Source organism: Nanorana parkeri, unplaced genomic scaffold, assembly GCF_000935625.1.
Source record: "Nanorana parkeri isolate BGI_ZX_2015 unplaced genomic scaffold, ASM93562v1 scaffold315, whole genome shotgun sequence".
NCBI classification, from domain to species: Eukaryota; Metazoa; Chordata; class Amphibia; order Anura; family Dicroglossidae; genus Nanorana; species Nanorana parkeri.
The window spans coordinates 1,248,721-1,255,958 of NW_017306583.1; the positions used below are offsets into that span (position 1 = coordinate 1,248,721).

At 44.2% G+C, this 7,238-nt stretch overlaps 1 protein-coding gene across 1 annotated transcript in view; it reads right to left on the reverse strand.

The window, feature by feature from the left end:
* Positions 1 to 3,628, reverse strand: part of LOC108788260 (discoidin domain-containing receptor 2-like) — a 56,269-nt gene extending 52,641 nt beyond the window's left edge. Inside the window, exon 1 of the mRNA XM_018558001.1 lies at positions 3,583 to 3,628. The gene's annotated coding sequence lies outside the window, so the exon portion shown is untranslated. The remainder of the gene's footprint in view (positions 1 to 3,582) is intronic.
* Positions 3,629 to 7,238: the final 3,610 nt, after the last annotated feature.

A 7,238-nucleotide genomic window follows, 5' to 3' on the forward strand; every position in this document is an offset into this window, starting at 1 on the left:
ACCCCGCCCGCGGCTGGAAGAGGGGTCGTGGGGGGGGGGGGGGGGGGGGGAGATACGGGATGCGCCATGTTTCCACACATGTGGAAATGATCAGGCGGCTTTGCAGCTGCCCAAATCACTTCCATTAGAAAGCCAATAGTTGGCAGTGGTTTGCGTACAAGCCTGTGATGCTGCCAACGTATAACATATATGAGTGGCAGCGAAAGGGTTCAAATACACATTGCCCTGCTGAACAGCCAACCCCAGGTACTTACTGTTCATCAATGGAAATTCCAAGTCCCAGTAATGTTCGCTGTATTTATTACACAGTCAAAGTTACATTTGCGCACCTAAAGTGGACCTTTCAATAACTTTACATACATAAATTCCTGACATAGCACAATGTACAGCAACAGTATTATTGTTTTCAGAAAAGCTGTACTTTTTATCATTAAAAAACAGGCCTTGAGCTCCAGTGACTTTGTAAAATGATGTCACTAGTCTACTCTCACCTGCTAAGTCACAAATTGAGACGCTGCAGGAGGGGCTGACCTGCATCAGACATTTGTGAACACAGCCAAGAACTGCACAGGCCATGATTTATATAATACTGGCACATGATCCGCTGCTAAGCTTACAATCTAATGACCTCATCTCATTCTAAGGTCATACTGGTCAGATGCTGATCAACTCACCAATATTATTTTTTTCAGAGAAAGATTTCAGGTATTTAGGTTCAAGGATCATCATGTTGCTGGCTCAGAAGTGAGACTCTGCAGGATTTCGGCCCAGCGAGGGGGGCGATTCTATCAGCAAAAATGGAATGAGTGGACTGTGTACAGCAGCTTAATATTACACCGGGCTCCACTAAGGTCCACTAAGACCAGGAAAATTAGGCCATAGTGGGCACTAGATCACCAAAACTGGGTGACGTCTGGTTTTGTGCTATGCCATGCAGATGTTGGAATTTGGGATTTACAGATGAAGCTCAGATTCTATGGATCCACCCTGAATAAATACAAGCTGGGTAGGGGCCTAATTTTGATTTGGTATCAGCCTCTTGTGGTCCCTGTACAGCAGAGCTAAGTGCAGGAAGAAAAAGCAGCACAAGGCACCTACTAGCTGTGCAATGAGCATGTATGTACAAGGAGAGAGCTGAGTGACAGAGAGATGAGCTCATCAGTCTTCTGCTTCTCCTTTCACTGTCCAGTCACAGGGTGGGGGTGGAGAGGAGACCTGTAAGGCTTAGTGAAGTGTGGCAGAGAAAAATCAGTTCTCCTGCTATGCCAGACAGAGCTTTATGAATCTTACAATGGGATGGATAGAAAAACAAATCTTTTGGCAGGTAAAACAGGGACATTATACGTGTATTCAGCTGTTTGCCAGGAGTTCAGCTTTTACCTTTTTCATTTTTTGATTGTATTCCCAAAATGTCGTCAGATTTACCTATAAATGTTACTCCAAGCTCTGTTGTATAAATCAGCCGGCGATTTATGATTCGGGATTGTTTAAATGAAGACCCTAATGAGACGCGGTGCAGACATTCAGTGCAGAGCGCGTGGCACGGTGCCCGAGACCATGTACTGCACATCATCAGTGTTTAAATGAAGACCCTAATGAGACGCTGTGCAGAAATTCAGCACAGAGCGCATGGCACGGTGCCTGGAACCAATATGGCCGGGACCATGTACTGCACATTGGTGTTCATCATCATTGTTTAAAGGAAGACCCTAATGAGACGCGGTGCAGAAATTCAGCGCAGAGCGAGTGGCATGATGCCCGAGACCATGTACTGCACATTGGTGTTCATCATCATTGTTTAAAGGAAGACCCTAATGAGACGCTGTGCAGAAATTCAGTGCAGAGCGAGTGGCATGGTGCCCGAAACCATGTACTGCACATTGGTGTTCATCATCATTGTTTAAAGGAAGACCTTAATGAGACGTGGTGCAGAAATTCAGTGCAGAGCGAGTGGCATGGTGCCCGAGACCAGGTACTGCACATTGGTGTTCATCATCATTGTTTAAAGGAAGACCTTAATGAGACGTGGTGCAGAAATTCAGTGCAGAGCGAGTGGCACAGTGCCCGAGACCCTGTACTGCACATTGGTGTTCATCATCATTGGTTAAATGGAGACCCCAATGAGACACTGTGCAGAAATTCAGCGCAGAGCGTGTGGCACAGTGCCCAGGACCAATATTGCCGGGAGCATGTACTGCACATTGATGTTCATCATCATTGGTTAAATGGAGACCCCAATGAGACGCGGTGCAGAAATTCAGCGCAGAGCGTGTGGCACAGTGCCCGGGACCATGTACTGCACATTGGTGTTCATCATCATTGTTTAACCGTGATGTAAACACAGAGATTAAATGGCAGCTATATTCCTCCTCTGTGTAGAACTAGATGCTGCTAATATATCCACCGGCAGACATTGAGAGACCCTCATCATGATTAAACTGTTATCCGCCCTGCCTCTTCCTCTAATCACCAACAAACATCACCTCCCCTCACCGCACTTAAAGGGAAACTATTACACAGTTTCAGCAAGTCTTCCTAGTAATGACTGATTATAAATGTTCAATTTGATGTGTTTTCTTAGTCCTATTTTCTTGATTGTACACAGATGTGGAGAATAGTCCACTAATGGCTACCAGACAGTACAGGCAGCATTTTTATGAACAGCTGCTGAGTTAAAATCAGTCACAGGATAAATTTCTGTTCAAAGCGGAATCATTTCTAAAAGCCCAGCCTAGATTAGTGTTTATGCATGTACTTTATGAACACTTTGCAGTGTTTTGAGCAGCTTAAAGAGGAACTCAGGAATTTAAAAAACAGACCCTCCCGCACTGCAAGAGTTAAGTGCTTGTTTTGTCTAGAGGGCTTAAATAAAGCTGTATTACTCACCTGATCCTCAGTCCTGCAGTGGTCAGCCCCTCCGCTCTGGCTATGGAATGTCCCTCACGTTTATTTCAAGTCAATGAACCTGCATAAGACGTGTTGACACCAGTGGTCCTCAGTCTGCCGGAGCCCAAGGAAGAGGAGGCTGCGGGGAACCGATCTAGCAGCCCGGCAGCACCGAGAATTAGGTAAGTATATCTTCTTTATTTGAGCCCCCTTTGCAAAATGAGCACTTAACTCTTGCAGTGCGGGTGTAGCTCCACTGTAAGGGTAATACCTTTTTTACATTCTTAGAGTTAATAAGGGATTAAATAGCAACACATTTTATGTATGTTTTTTAATTGCAATGTTGCTTTTACTGATGTCATATGCAGATCAAAGGTCACCCCTTGATCTACACATTAATGTAACACTAAATACAATGTAACAATATTTCTGTTACATTGCATTTCTTAATGAACCTTCTGAAGCCTTCCCCACTAATGATTCCTCTAGTGATACAGATCACTTATCGCTGGCATAGTAATTGTATGGAGGTTCCCATTGAAGTCATTTGTCATATTTGTCAGTTGCTGCTGCAACCTACATACAGTATATTGCTGTGCATTCAGACAGCTCTGCGCCCCCCCCCCCTGTGCTTTTGGGCCCCATAGCAGTCACATGGTCTGCTGTGGTTACAGTTATGCTCTTGCAATTACATACCTCACTGCTTGTTAGATCCTCATCTTCCAGTTAAGGTTTGGCTTTCCACGGATGCACAATAATTGCTCTATGACCACTTTCTTCTTTATATATGGTGCCTCCTAAAAGGGAAATTAGATTTTAATTTGCAGAATTATAAATTAACATTACACACATAACATTAAATGCATATCACATAGTTACGTAGTTACTACAAAATAGTCTCAATCTGATGGCCATTATCATTTATCTCACTTCCTCTGAGCCCAGGTCATCCTGGACCCACCTTAGCCTGTGACTGGACAGTGAAAGGAGAAACAGCACATTGATGAGCTCATTATTCTGTCACTCTGCTCTCTCCTCCTGTCAGCACATGAACTGATTTACTCTAGACTTGTGCGCCGTCAAAAAAATTGTTCTGTTTCGTTTCGGAATATCCGTTATTTCGTATTTAGTTATTCGTAACTGAACTCAATTCGGATTTGTACGAAATACGAATAGTGAGTAGACTGCATCTAAAGAGTCCTATGATCTGTTTTATTTCAGTTTCTATGGATGTGCTCAGGTTCTCTGTAAAAGTTACAGAACAAGACAGAGCAGGAGGGAGGGAGTCATGGGGGGAGTGCTGCGATATCAGGCTCCAGTTACCCTCTGGGGAGTGGGTGGGTGTAAGGAGTGGGCCCTAATCAGGTCATGGGTTTACAGCAAGCAGTATAATATTCTGATGAGGAGAATAAATCGTGAACATAACTCATTCAGAAAGTTAGTCCACAAACAAAGAATAATCCTTTTTTTAAAGGAACCTGATTTATTAAATCGACCTATTTGAGAGAAGTGTTGCATGAAGCGCCTGTGTGAAACTTTCACAAAGCTGAACATCCGGCAAGACACTAAATACACAGCTGACATTTACATTTTTGGCAACGCTTTCACCTACCAAAGGTTTTGTAGTGCTGTTTAGCCAGGTTTTTGATTCAGGCATCCCTGTCACACAAACCCATAGTCTTCAGTGCATAAACAGCAGCAAAGCTTGCTCAAGAGCATTCCCCAGTCAGCCTGCTGATTGGACAATGAAGAAGCAGAAGCACATTGATCAAGTCATCTCTCTGCCCACTCCTCATGTCAGAGCAGTGCAGTCTGATTAGTTTTGTAGCACTATCACAGAGGTAATGGTCAGTCACAGGCAAATCTACAATTGACCATGGCAGAATGGCGGGAAAAAAAAGAATTCCCCAACTCCATGCACCGGAAAACTTGTTTTAACACTTTCTCCACCGTGCAGAAGCCAGCAAGGGAAGGTGGGGGAGCAGGGGAAACCAATAGAGGAATAGGCCATATGAGGGCATAGGAGACACTGGAGGGGCTAGCATAGAGAGCCTGCAACATGGGCACCAACAAGGGACCTCTAAGCTGAGAAAGGGAGGGGAGATACCAGGGGCAGAAACTCACCACCTGCAGTGTGGATATTCATTACAAGGTATGAAAATCTAAACTTTTGGCTTCACTCACTTCAGATAAGCTTACCCCCAAAGCTTACCCCCTTCAAGGACAGGGTCACACCAGTGCGGATACACCATGCCCTGGACCTGTATAGCACCTTGCATCTAACCCAACGTGCTGCACTGCACTACGTGCCAGGGTGGGCGCCCATGTAGGATCCAGTGCCTGAAGCTATATTACAGGCCGGCCCCACTTCTTAGTCCAGTGGGGTAGAGGTAGGACCCCCAAAGCTTTTGCCATGGAGTACCAATCTAGATGCTGCTATATTGCCACCATTGCTGTGTGTAGCCAGAGAAACCTGATTGAAGACATCAACTACACATACCTCTCTCAGAAGAGAGGAGACATCCATCACCTAAATACACTAGAAGAAACCTGAGGATTTTCTGGAGTGGGATAGGGTTTTATGAGGGACCTCACAGACCTGGCCAGTGTCCAGTCACCTGATGAAACCAGCATATTACCCAGTCATCTCTGAATATAACTGTCCTGTACTGTACAATCAAGAAAAACATTTTGGCTATACATGCACTTGATCTACAAAGAGCCAAACAACACTTAGTACAGAGGAGATCCAGAACAGGAGAAGAAGCATGTTCCTGGAGTGCCAGGATCTAGCACCGACCCTGCACACGGTTTACCAATAAAAGGTATACCTCTCTGCAGTCTAAATACTCAGCATGGCAACTCTAGCTAATGGAGATGCCAGGCTCTCTGCGAGCTTTGGAAACTCGTGGCTGGTGAATAACGTCATCCCATTTCAGCTGTCAAAATAGTTCTGAATATGAGTTAGTATTGTGTTACACCATTACATCAGTTTCCATGCGAGGCACAGGCCTTAATTGCTGGGGGAGCCTTTGGCAGATTAAGACGGGGGGCTTCATACATTGCCTCAGTAAAAGGAAATCCCATTGACACAGAAAAGAAAAAGGATTTCAACATCCATGGTTTCCGTGCAGGCTCGTTGGGTCTACTAGTGTCCCCTGTGCCATGTGGCTACAGAAATCCTCATACTGCGAGCACTGGATGAAGAAGTATACGTGGCACCGGGCCGCATTCTATTCGTCTTTCTCAGCAGCGACAACCCACTGCAGTGTTAGACAATATTCTTGATGCCACAGCAATGTTCCCTGTAAATGCTTCATGAAATGCTCATGTGCACTAAGTCAGTTAGCAAAATCTACACTTTTCGTGCTAGCATCAGAAACACACCCTGCACTTCCCTTTTTGGTACCCAGATGTACTAGGTCTTGCCCCAGAGACTGAAGCTGAAATTATTCATCTACAGATGCTAAGTTGTACTCTATCATCCTGAACGTTTTACCGGACAGGAATTGAGGAAAATATTGCAACAGGAAAACAGACATGAATAAAAAACAGGCATGCCCCTACTTAAAGTATTTTACTTTAACTTCTGTTTGTGTTGCTGTTAGAGAGATTTCCCCTAACTTCCTGTCCTGGGGACAACCTTTATGCCGGAACAGGAAGTGAAGGAATCTCTCCAATGAAGCCTTAGACGGCAGCAAAACCTAATACAGGTTGTAATCCTTCCTCACTCTATCCAAAACTGAAAAAAGTCTTGGGTATAGGTACACATAAAGAACATCCATTGTATACTGTACATGTATTGTATATACACTGAGTATTCCAAAGCCGTAACCGCTTATGTAAACAGAACAAAGTCACTCTATAGAAGCGGCTGAGTCCAGATGTGACTATGAATTGGCTTGTATTGAATTGTTCTGAAACAATGTACTGTGTGATTACATATGATATCCAGATTGCATTATTACCCAGTTCCCTGAGCTCCCCAGTCCACAGAAAAATATTCTTGGAATGAGTTATCTTCACCAGATGGACATTCACAGAGCTGATCAGAAACACAGAAACAAACACATCTGTGTAACACAACACATTACACAACAGATGTCTGTACTGACAAATAGACTCAGACCGACAGTACAACCCCATGGAAGAAACTACCCCATTCATTACAGATTGGGAACAGTGATATCACTGAGAATACAGCCTATCCATTCACTAAAGACAGATGACATCACTGAGAATACAGCCTATCCATTCACTAAAGACAGATGACATCACAGAGAATACAGCCTATCCATTCACTAAAGACAGATGACATCACAGAGAATACAGCCTATCCATTCACTAAAGAC